The sequence below is a fragment of the Pelodiscus sinensis genome, chromosome 1, assembly GCF_052426305.1.
Source record: "Pelodiscus sinensis isolate ZL-2025 chromosome 1, ASM5242630v1, whole genome shotgun sequence".
Lineage (NCBI taxonomy): Eukaryota > Metazoa > Chordata > Testudines > Trionychidae > Pelodiscus > Pelodiscus sinensis.
This window is the reverse complement of record NC_143052.1, coordinates 166,921,250-166,933,391: the sequence shown is the minus strand read 5'-3', so window position 1 is coordinate 166,933,391 and position 12,142 is coordinate 166,921,250. Positions and strand designations below refer to the sequence as shown.

Here is a 12,142-nt window from a genome sequence, read left to right as displayed (position 1 = left end):
TCTTTCCTTGCAGCCTAAACTTGGTCTCCCTGACCTTTCTTCTGCCCTTCCCTATGTCATTGGTACTTACATGTACCATGACCACTGGCTCCTCCCCAGCATTACACATAAGTCTATCTAGCTGTCTTGAAAGATCTGCAGCCTTTGCACCAGGCAGGCAAGTCACCATACTGTTGTCCCGGTCATCACAAACGCAGCTGTCTACCTTTCTAATGATCGAATATCCCATTACTAGCCTTTTCCTAATGACTGGAGTTTCCTTCCCCCAGAGCTGTGTCCTCAGTGCAAGAGAATACTACAGCATCATCTGGAAGGAGGGTCCCAACTAAAAGACCACTTCCCTTTGCTCCAGTTGACTGTTCTCTTTCCCTAAGCCTTTCACCCTCCTCAGCAGCACGGGATGTTTTACTGGAGGTGGGAGAGTTCTACAGTGTCCTGGAAAACCTCATCTGCATACCTCTCTGCCTCTGTTAGCTCCTCCAATTCAGCCACCCTGGCCTCCAAAGCCCGTACGTGGTCTCTGAGGGCCAAGAGCTCCTTGCACTGAATGCGCACATACACCACCTGTCCATAGGACAGGTAATCATACATGTTAGACTGGGTGCAATAAACATGTTCTTATAGTAAATGGGAGAAATTACCCTTATACAGGGTAAATTGTTAATGCTTTATTCTGGCAACATCTGAATATTTCTCAGACACATTATTAACTTGTCTACTCACTCTTACCAATAAGCTTGGAAAGAAAACACATGGTTCAAGTTCCTCTTAGTCACTTTTTCCTTCCCCTCAACTTCAAGCCAGGATGTTTTGAAATATACCATAAGGTGATGAGTGTGTCTCATAGTCTTGGTGTAGATGTAGCAGGTTTTGATTACTTGAACTGGGTGAAATACTACTTCGTAGCACTTTACTAAAGAATAATGGGGTGCATCATAGAACCACTGTGAAACAACTTTCAAAACTTTTTCCAAAACAGATGTGACACACTACTTCTTCAAAATCTGCATGTAAAGATGACAGTCTCTCTACATATCCATCCGCTTGTAGGCTAGTGGATTTTATGTGGAGTATTTTGTATTCAGTCTATGGGGTGCAGCCCTACTGCTGCGGCAGTTCAGATCTGATACCCATAAAAGTGATGCCTGTTACTTGGGCAGTGGTAGATTTCTGGAAAAGGTCAAGAACTAAAGTTAGCCATGGAGACCTATGTTCTCACTACTGCAGATGGGAGAGAAAGTGGTAGTGCAAGCTTTTCTTGCACAGCTGTACTAGTATACATTGATCTGCTGTAAATCAACTACCGTTTAGAATGAAAGGAATTTGTCTCCCTGGTCTGTCCACATTGGGTTTTTTGAGGAGATTGTTAATAGGTGTGACAATTGTGATGTGAACACGTTCAATGATAACTAGACTAATAGTTTGTACGTACAATAATTGTGTGAACATCCATCAACTAGTAACATGATTCTTTTCTGAGTATGCCTGGGTGGATCCGACTGTAAGTGCCCATGGGCCTCCTGTATGTAAGCATCAGACTCTTTTGAATCATGACATCTGCACCCTTTGGTTCCTTATGCTGTCATGCCAGTGCCTGAAGGGGGAAACAGCTGTGACCCTCTCTTAGTTCCCTCTTACCACCTGCAGCAGCAAGGTAGAACGTAGCAAGTGTCCTCTATTCTTACTCACTATTCTTCTGAAGGCTTCAGAACCTGCCTCAGACATTGGTGAAGAACTTTCTCTTCCATCCCTTTAAATGGGATGTTACTACTGGGGGGGGGGGGGGCTAATATTCTTAGGCAATCCCTACCCATATAGAGGGGCAAGGAAGTTTGCACCAGTCACAGGATCTCATGGTGGACTCTAAGCCGTCAGGATTCAAAAAAATATGAATAGTTGATGCCTGTATTGCTTAGGGGAGAGACACCTCTCAGACAAGTGCTCTGTGTGCCAGGTTTTATCTATGAGGACTTACACATCTGGGGTTGCTTAGATCAGGTTGCATCTGCTAGAGACAAGAGACTTCTCAAACATGACCTAGACTTCAGAATGGTCAGTTCCCACTGCCCTCTGAAATTCCATAGTGCAGATACTATAAATAGCATGTCCATGATCCACAACACACAACAAAGCATCAGCTTAGTACCCCTGTCTTTGGAAGCCATCAAGTTCCAGACATGGGGCTTTTAATATAGAATAACCATAATGACTCTTCATCTCCTGATAGTAAGCAGTAACCTGATAGATTTCCTGAACAGTCAATGACTAATCATGAGTGCTCCCTGCTGAGATCCATCATAGACACAGTGTTCTTTTTTTTTTTTTTTTTTTTTGAGGATTGCTGAGACCTGTTTGCCATCAAAGAGAATACTTAGTGTAGTTTAGTTTTGCACCCAAGATCATTATTAGAAATCTTTCTTCTGTACTAGAACTCATCCTATGGCTTTTTGCTGACTCATCTGATCCCTAGAGTGGCATCCAGAATCAAATGAGACAGAGCCATCTTTGATCCTTGTCATAGCTTCCTACTGGTCGAGGCAGTTTTAGACTTGTTATTGATATCCATTCACTTGTTCCGGTTCCATGCTGCTAAGACCTGATTTCAGAAAACCCATAACCAGATACTTCATCCAGACCTACAGTTGTGACATCTGACAGCCTGGATGTTAGCTAGTTGAGTTCCTTAGACAGGGACTGTGCTTGGTAAGTCCAGGAAGATTTGTTTCAGAAATACTTACTTGACAGAATGGAGAAGGGTCTCCATATCGATGATCCATCATAACCTGGATCCTTTGCAGGCTATGATGCTGAAGATTCTCAGTTATTTGTTGCATCTTAAAGTGCCCTGGCTTTTTATTCAGCCCCATAATGCCTCCCACACCCTGATCTCAGCTTGCCATCTGCTTGTGCTGTCCTGCTCATCTCTCACCGAAGAACACTGAAGTTCGTCAAGGATCTTGGTGCACTTACCCACCAGTCAGAGAACATACTCTTGCTTGGGACCTTGACATTGTTCTCTTGCTACTCATCAGGCCACCCTTTCAGCATCTCTCACAATGATCCTCCTTTCATTTTACTCTGAAAATGGTATTCTTAGTTACTGTTTCTTCAACTAGGTGAGTGAATGACCTCCAAGCATTTATGGCTGACTCTCCCGATGTGATGTGTAAGGAGGACAAAGTGTTACTGAATCCTTTTCCTAAGTTCATGCCCAGTGTGATCTCAGAATTCCTTCTCAATCAATTTACCTGCCTGGGTTTTTTTTTTTTGGAACTCCTCAACAGGGGAGAAGTTACACATGTTGCAAGTCTCCAGAGTCATAATGTGCTCAGGGTGACTGAACTAAATTGCTCAGACTGTCTTCCCATTTTTTTCAGGTTAGAGGTGGTCATTCCAAAGGTCAAGCCATGTGTGTCAGTCTACTGAAGTGGATAATGCTGTGTAGCTCTGAGTATACTGCATTGGTGTACTGTTCTTACTGAATGTTAAGGCTTCAGAAACATCCTCCCCCTGCTTCAGAAATGTGCCAGTTTCTGAAATCTGCCAGGCTGCAATGTAGAGTAGTAACCTGTTGAATTTTGTCAAACATTATACAGTGGCTTTACTACCAAGTCAGATGACAAGTTTAGAAAAGCAGTTCTATCAAATTATTGCTCAATAGATAAAGCTTGAAACACTTTATCCTCCCCATCCAGAGCGGATACCACTTCTGCTCATGGTGGGATTCACACTGGCATATACTAGAAGAAAGAAGAACCGTTATTTTCCCCTTACTAACGGTGATACACCCACATGTTGGTAGTCAGTCTGGATCCCATAGTGTGTACTCCATTGCTGCTCTTCATAGTCAGTTGTCATAGGCTTCACACCGTGATGGAATGGAGGGAGGGTTGTGGCCCCTTCACCCTTATAGCCTCACGCAGGAGCACAAGGAAGCACAAGTGTGTGAGTTCATGGATTGGTGTGGCTAATCCAAAGATTCCAGGCTTCTGTGCATGAAAAGCTGGTGCTCCTAGAGCAGAGGGATACACGCTCACAGCCGCCTCTCAAACATAGTTTCTGCAGGGTGACTTCTTTAATGTCCCCACTTCCAGAATCAAACCAAAAGTGAAAAGCTTCATCTCCTATGACTAATCTCCTGTCCTGGGCCAAAGTTTCCTTTCCACCAAAATTAGGTGTTTTGAGTAGCTAGATTGCAGTATGTGCACAAAATTGAGCTAATTTTTTTAGTTGAGATATACAACTGCCAGGGATCGAAGTGGTTTTGCCTGCTCAATAAAAATGTTCCATCCTGTATGTGCTAGCTGAAGGTGCAGTGTAGTGGGGCTGAGAGGATGAAAGAGAAATGAAGATATTGAATCCCTGAATAGAATTTCCCCTTCCCCCATGCCCTTCCTGGAGTAGGCTGCCAACTAATTTTTAGTAAAGTAGCTTAATAAAGCTTAGAAAAAAAAGCAATGAATGCTGTCATTAGTCTAACCCAGTATTTATCTCTGTTCCCTCATTTTGTCTTGGTTCTATCTTTGAAACTGGCAAGCTGCTGTAATTACCACTTTCAAACAATTTCAACCTCCAATAGAACAGGTAAAAATAGTCTGGGAGATTACTTCCAAATTCCCTTATGTGGGAAGGGGACACACACATGGCATCAGTCTTGATGCACCTTGAAGCTTTGGTGGTTAGCTCGCTGTACTATGACCTTTCTCAGATATTTGCGGCAGCATCTCTTTCCTAGAGCAGATGAATGAGTAAATAGAAAAGTAGTGCTGTTACTATAGCAACCAGCATTGTGAAATAATAATGCTAACCTTTCTGCAGCTGGCCAGTTCTGAAGAGACCACTACCCACCCTGGACCTGTTCGTTCAGGAGTCCTGACATTCAGCCCCTCCCTCAAACCTCTGGAAACAGGCCTGGGGTGTTGTGCTGAGGTTCAGGGAGGGTGTCTAACAGCAGAACTGAACATCTGCCAGAAACAAGTCCTGTTCCAACCACTGGAAAACACTTTTTAATTCTTGATGTGGAAGTTTAGAAATTAAGGTTTTAGTTTGTGTCTTTAGCTAAAGTTAGTATGTGATATGTACCATGTCAAAGGTGAGCTTTTACAAAAACTGCAAGGCTGGCAGTTAAGTTCTTACCCCATTGCTTCATTACTAAAGACCTACTAGTTCCCCTTATCTACTGAATAGTTCCTCTTATCAACTGTATTCCTTCTATGGAATAACTGTGCCTTACTGAGTTTCCTGAGAGTGTGCATTTTGTCAGCATTCCATTATATGATCCTAGAGGTAGAATGCTATATAAGCCCTTGTATTTGGGGCAAGAGTTACAGTTTGTAATGACTGAGGTTGTACCTCTGTCACTCTGCATTCTCTCCTATGGCCATAGAAATAAATCACTTCTGCCTGACCTGAATATGCAAATCAGACTGCGTGCTTCTCCCACGACAACGTATTCCTAATATGACTCAACTTCCTGTTGATTCTCCTCAGTCTGAGTCTTGGGCCCAAGTGGGGAGGGTACATTTGCAGATGCTAGGGAGAGAAGTACAGAGCTGAGTTGGGGAAAGGAGGGATGCTCTAAAAGGAGCAGGCTGGACAGGAGAAAGAGGAGGGTTAATATGCCCAACAAGTGGAGGCTATAGTAAGAGCTGCAGTGAAATAGCCCCTCAGCCCAAGCCCTGGGAGCCTGAATCAGCTGGCATGGGCCAGTCGGGTTTTAATTGCAGTGTAGACATACCCTGAAAGGAGCTAACTTGAACACCGGCTCAGTTAATTTTACTTGTTTACCCAGATCTGAATTCTAAGGTGTGTTTAGCAGATGGCCATGCTATGTGCATCCCATGCTTCCTTCACTGGCTAATAAGAGGTAAGGATTCTGATGTGTTTGCACGAAGCAACAAGAATGGGAAGAGTGAAAGCAGGTCCATCAAGCTGACCCAGCTTGAGTGAGGGAGGCGTTTTCATGTTACATGTCACAGGGAAACTGAGATTCAGTATACAGTCCCTGGGTTGCTTAAGTCCTTCTTAAAACTACCTTACTTTTAAGTCCCCATGAGAGTTTCTCTGCCCACCCCACTTCATTGACCCAAATGAGTGAGACCAGTGGGTAGGACTAGAAGTGAGGCCCAAACTCCTCTCACCATGGATATAATTTATTAGGGTCACACAAGAACTGGCCTGACAGCTGAAAGTAGGGATGCTGTTAGGAGAAGATTGTTAACAGTCTGTTATTTTTAGCATGCTTACTGAAGGAGCTCACACGTAGTAATGAAGCATTGCTGTTGCTGTTCCCATTTGAGCAGCAGATTGTAGCAGTGCTGCAGATGGGGAAACAGTTTGGCGGGGGCTTGAGTACTTGTCATCTGGCTCCTCTTATACCTTGCACAGCAAAATTATGTGTGTGTATTTTCCGGTGTGTGTGGGGTCCTGAACATGATGTACCAGACACCCTGTAGGGTTGAAAGAGGAATTAGATTCTCATCCAGTCATTCGTTACCTACCTCATTGAGAGGCTAACCAAGGGAGACTATGTCTATGCATGGAGCTAAGGGTGTGCTTCCTATCTCGTATGGACATTCTTCTCCCAACTCGCATTGAGCTAGCCTGATAAAAATAGTAGTAGTGTAGCCCCAGTAGCTCTGGCTGGGTAGTAATGGCACCGACTAGCTGTCCTGGATCCCATTGGTTTGGACGTGGGGCGGCTGCCCCTAGCTGCTGCTACACTATTACAGGTTGGACCTCCCTGGTCCGGCACTCCGGGAACAGGAGTTTGTCGGACCAGGCAAGGTCAGTGCTCTCCTGCTGGCTGCACCACACCTGGGCTCCTCTCCCTGGTGCTCCCTGCCACTGGTCCCCCTAAAGATGTCCAGCATTGTTCTCCATCCTGCTGCCCCCCTACTGCCCCAGGATTCGTGATGGGGACTTCTTGACTGCTGCTGGTCCCATTGCTGCAGGGTATTCTCTGGGGTTCCTGCTGCCATCCCTATGGCTGCTGGGGGTTCCCTAGCTGGGATTGCCCGGCCACCCTGCCCTGCTGCTAAGGCTGCCCTCCTGTCGCTGGGGATTCTGGCTGTCTGCCTCCAGCAACTCCGCTTCAGCCGTGGGGTTCCCTGGCAAAGGCTGCCCAGTCATCCTGGTCCTACTGCCATTGGGGGTGTCTCAGGGTTCCTGACTGGGGCCCCCTGGCTGCAGGTAGCTCAGTTGTAGCCATGGGTCACGACTGGGGCCACAACTCCCCAGCCATGTGGCCCTGCTAACGCCAGGGGTTCCCTGGCCTGGGTAGGAGCTCCCTGGCTGCCACCTGGTCCCACTGATGCTGGGGCTTCTGGGCCAAGGTGCGGGCTCCCCAGATGCCATCTGGGCCAGCCAGGGCTCTCCAGCTCCTGCGTTGCTCTAGGGCTCTTTGGTTCAGCAACATCCCTGGCCCTGCCGGACCACAGGTGTTGCCGGACCAAAGAGTCCCAGATTTGGGAGGTTCAACCCGTATTTTTAGCACACTAGTTAGATGAGAGCAAGTGAAAGTGTGTTTGTGCAAGCTTGGAATAATGTTCCTAGCTCCAAGTATGAGTGTAGCCAGTGAGTGCTAAGCAAGATGGTGGGTGTATACCGATGCATATTAGGGATGTTAAAATGTGGTTAATCAAATAAATGTGTAACTGCTGAAAATTTCAGTGGTTATACAGTGGGGGGAGGTGGCTCCTTGGGAGCTGGTGTGTGTGGGGAAATGGCTTTTAAGTTGACCCCCTGTGCATACCGGGAGCCTGAGTGCAACTGTAAAGGCTCCTCAGTTAACCATGGATGTGGTTACACTTTCACATCCCTGGTAGATATATCACCATTAAGCCATGACAGGTGTCTTTTTCTCCAACTCCCACCCCCCAAATGCTGTTACTTTTTAAAGTAACATGCTTGTGCTGTTATATTGGGGGATAGTGTGGTTCCCAGAGCTGCCCCTACTTGGGCTCCATGTTTCACGGCCAAGAAGCCCCAGTGAGTTTGAGGAGTTAGGAGCTGAATGCGTGTGTCAGGAATAGGATGTTCAGTAGCAGAGCAGCTGTGGAGGAAGCTAAGCTATTTCTGGCTGGTTAAGCTTTGGCTTGCTTTAATCAAATCCATTGCCTCACTCTAAAAACAAGTATGTCATTCCAAAATATTAGTTTTATAAATAAACTTATTGTTAGGAATAATGAACCTAGCAGTTGTGCTATCATTTGGTTTATTTCCTAGTGTAAAACTGAGTACAGTATCACTGTGTGCAAACAGACACAGTCCTAGATTTATCAGTGTTCCCATTTGTTACACTTACGGGTGTGACTTTGGCACAGTGTTGTATTTTTATTAAAAGTCATGGACAATAATAAATCATGAAAGTCCAGAGTCCCAATACCCAGGGCTAGAGCCCAAAGCCATGCTGCCCAGGGTTAGAGCTGCACAGTCCCTGACTGAGACCAAGTTGTGGAGGTCTCATAAAATCATGGAATTTGTGACCTCTGTGATTGAGTTGTAGCCTTACTTGTGATTCATTTTTTGCTTACTTATCTGGTAACTGGAACCTTTTTCAGTCTCTTGAACAAGCCTTGCCTTGTGAAATCTTACTGAAAAACACGATCTCAGAACTGTGTGGCCTTGATTTCTTGTGTGGTTGGTTTCTGCTCACTTTAGGCAAATCATTATTAGTGGGGAGCAGAAACTCTGCGGAAGAACACGGGAGAAGAAATACAGCAAAGTTAAAATATTTTAAAGCCAAATGATATAATGTGTCCAAGCAGCCACAAATACACTGCTGGCAACTGTTGATTTCTCCAATTTTTCTGTTGATTTCTACAGTTAAGAACCTGCATGAGTTAAGTCCACAAGGAGCTGACAGGCCCTCTTCAGCCCAGGGAGAGCAATGGATCCATGTGAAAGGTTGGCTGGCCTTTAAAGGGAATCAAGCTCAGCCTTGCTAGTAATAATCAGCTACCCATCCAACTGATCCTTCTCAGCTTGGGATGAGATGGACTTCCTTAATCACTGGACCCAACTGAGCAAGTGAGGGGGGGTTACAAAAAAGGCTGAGAGCTAGTGAAATGAGTTTCAGGAGGGAGTGTACATCCTTGGATGGTCCCTGGTGGTAGATGGCAGCAGAGCTGAGGGACACTTCTAAAAGGGACTGAGACAGGGCCCTGGAGTTGAGAATCCTGACAAGGGGCAAGACCCCAGGGAGACAGCCTCTGAGTCTGTTCTGCAAAAGAACAGAGAAGTGGGAAGGAACAAGGATGGATTAAAAGTTCAAGCTTGCGGGATGGTGGGGGAAAGTTGGTTTTGTTGTATTATGATTTGTTTCACTTTTGAGTTACTTAATGTAGATGTACAGCCACTAGCCACCCACAGCAGGCTCATACCAAGAGGCTAAAGTTCAAGTGGAGCTGTTTCATCGTTTTGTAGTTTTCCAGGCTTGGGCTGGCACCTGTGCTTTAGTGCCTTATGGGGTGGGAAATTCCCAGGGCTATAGCTCCAGCCTGAACCTAGAACTCAACAAATCAATGAAACAGCTCCACCACCCAAGCCTTTTCTTTGCTGTGTAGACGTACCCTAAGGGACTCTAGAGAGAAGCTGTAGGAACCTTTTTTGGGTCTGAGGCCACTGAACCAAAAATCAGTCAGGGGTTGCACACAAGTGATGTGGCCCCCAACTGAGAAGAAAAAAAGACACTCTCCACATTCTCCTCCCACACCAGGGCCTATGGGGGTTCAGCCTCATAGATTTTGTGCTCCAACTCCACGGCGGAGCAGTGGGGGGGCTGGAATGCCAGTGTGGGTCCCCCAATGCTGGGGGGAACCTGAGCTTCAGGGGTCAGATCCAGGCAAGCCAGGGGCTGCATCCACCCCCCAGGCTTGAGGTTCCTCATCCCTGCTGTAAAGCCACGACTCTGACAGGAGAGTGGAGTGGAAGAGGAGCCTGAAGTGACAGTAAGACGACACATGGCTGATTAGTGCGTCCTGAGACGTGTCCATTTGGGTTATTGAAATCCTGGAAGATGGGAGAAACGTAAGTGACCTTGCCAAGTTAAAAGATGAAGTAGACCATCTATAGGCATGCACAGCTGTTGATGGGGCATTAGACAAGGAGAGCTTAGGATGCCAGCCATGAAGGGATGCACCAACAGTGAGTGCGTTTTTTGACAACTTGTCTGAGGGAAAATGGAGTGGTGATGTAGGTCTGTGGCAACAATGGAAGGGAGCTTTTCTTCCACAGGAGGCAATACTAAAGTACACAGATAGCTTGTTATGTGATTTGCAGCATTCTTTCTTGTTGAAAAGGCAGTTGCAGAAGGCTATTGCCAATGAATAGAAACAGCATTACAATGGCAAATTCACTTCAAGGAAAATTGCAGCGTAACACAGCAATTCAAACCACTACAGCAAGCCTGTCAACCTCACAACATTGCTGACAACTCTTATTTTCCCCTAGCTTGTTCCTTGCTCTGTCCAGACTCTAGATCCCATTGCTCCTCCTCTCCCCCAAATATCATTAAAATCTGGCCTTCACATTCTGCCTTCTTCTTCTAACTCATTGCTGCAAGATATGGCCATTGTCTGACTATTGTAACTGAAAGTAAAATGCTGCTTTATTGTAGTTTTCCTCTAATTCCTTCACTGGCTTCCGGTTTCAGTGCATCAAATTCAAATACTTCCTGTCTGCCTTGCAGATTCTTTCTCACCTACACTTCTGCTCATGTTTCTTAAGCCCCCTCTTCTTTCCACATGCCCTTCTTATACACTCTTCTAGTTCCCAGCTTTGTGCCTTCTTATGCACCTTATGCCTGAAATGCTTTCCCAGTTACTGTGTATAACTCCTTCCCTGCAGTACTCTTGGCAAATTGCAGCACAGTAAATCACCTCACAGCACTGTAACTCCTGAGGTGTCCACATTGACAAGGCACTTATTCCGCACTAGCTCCGCAGTTGTGATTATTCCTCTTTACTCAGCTCTGGTGAAGCCACATCTGGAGTATTGTGTCCAGTTCTGGTCCCCCAATTACAGGAAGGACATGGATGCATTGGGGATGGTCCAGCGGAGGGCAACCAAAATGATTAGGGGGCTGGAGCACATGAGCTACGAGGAGAGGCTGAGGGAGTTGGGTCTATTTAGTCTGCAGAAGAGAGGAATGAGGGAGGATTTTGATAGCAGCCTTCAACTTCCTGAAGGGAGGTTCCAAAGAGGCTGGAGAGAGGCTGTTCACCGTAGTGACAGATGGCAGAACAAGGAACAGTGGTCTCAAGTTGCGGTGGGAGAGGTCCAGGTTGGATATTAAGAAAAACTATTTCACTAGGAGAGTGGTGAAGCACTGGAATGGGTTACCTAAGGAAGTAGTGGAGTCTCCATCCCTAGAGATGTTTGTCTCAGCTTGACAAAGCCCTGGCTGGGTTGATTTAATTGGGATTGGTCCTCCCTTGGACAGGGGGTGGACTTGATGGCCTTCTAAGGTCTCTTCCAGCTCTATGGTTCTATGATTCTATTCTGCGCCCTAGGTAGACCGCCTCCATGAGAAGTATAGAGCTTGCTGTGCTCTGGCTACAGCACTAGGTTACCAGTGTGGATGCCGTGTGGTACTGCAGCATAGTGACAGGCCTCCAGTACCTGTCCCACAATGCCTATTATCAGTTTGAACTCTGCTGCCCTCCTTTCAGGTGGCCAACCCTCAGACCTGCCCTTTGCATTCCTTTAGAATTTTGAAAGTCCTCTTCCTGTTTGCTCGGGGATGTGTGGTGTGGTGTCAGCCCATCTTTCCAGGAGACCATGCCTGCTCCATGCACCAGGGAAGTTTCCCCTACCAGTGCCATGTACAGGTACTGGTCCTCATCAGTGTTTGGGAAGAAGAGGCTGTTCAGTCCCAGTTGCACACCAGCCATAGGAATTATGATACATAGAGGCAGATCTTGAGATACATGACTGAAAGGGGGTAGGACAGGGATGCATTGCAATGCAGGGTCAAAGGGAAGGAGCGACAAAACGCCTACCACTGGGTGAGTGAGAGGCAAACTGCCAGTCCAGTGCTGTGGCTGCTGTACAAAGAGCTGGATGAAAAACTTGGGGCGACTTTACTGCCACTCCAAGATCCCCCTGCATACATCAGGGACCATCTCAGAATGAATTGAGC

At 46.3% G+C, this 12,142-nt stretch overlaps 1 long non-coding RNA gene across 1 annotated transcript; it reads left to right on the top strand.

The window, feature by feature from the left end:
* The first annotated feature begins 4,773 nt into the window (after positions 1-4,773).
* On the top strand, positions 4,774-9,897 carry LOC112545987 (uncharacterized). The gene is made up of 3 exons (XR_003089583.3): positions 4,774-5,092; positions 5,792-5,866; positions 8,827-9,897. It is a non-coding gene; the product is annotated as an uncharacterized LOC112545987 (long non-coding RNA).
* The last annotated feature ends 2,245 nt before the right edge of the window (positions 9,898-12,142 follow it).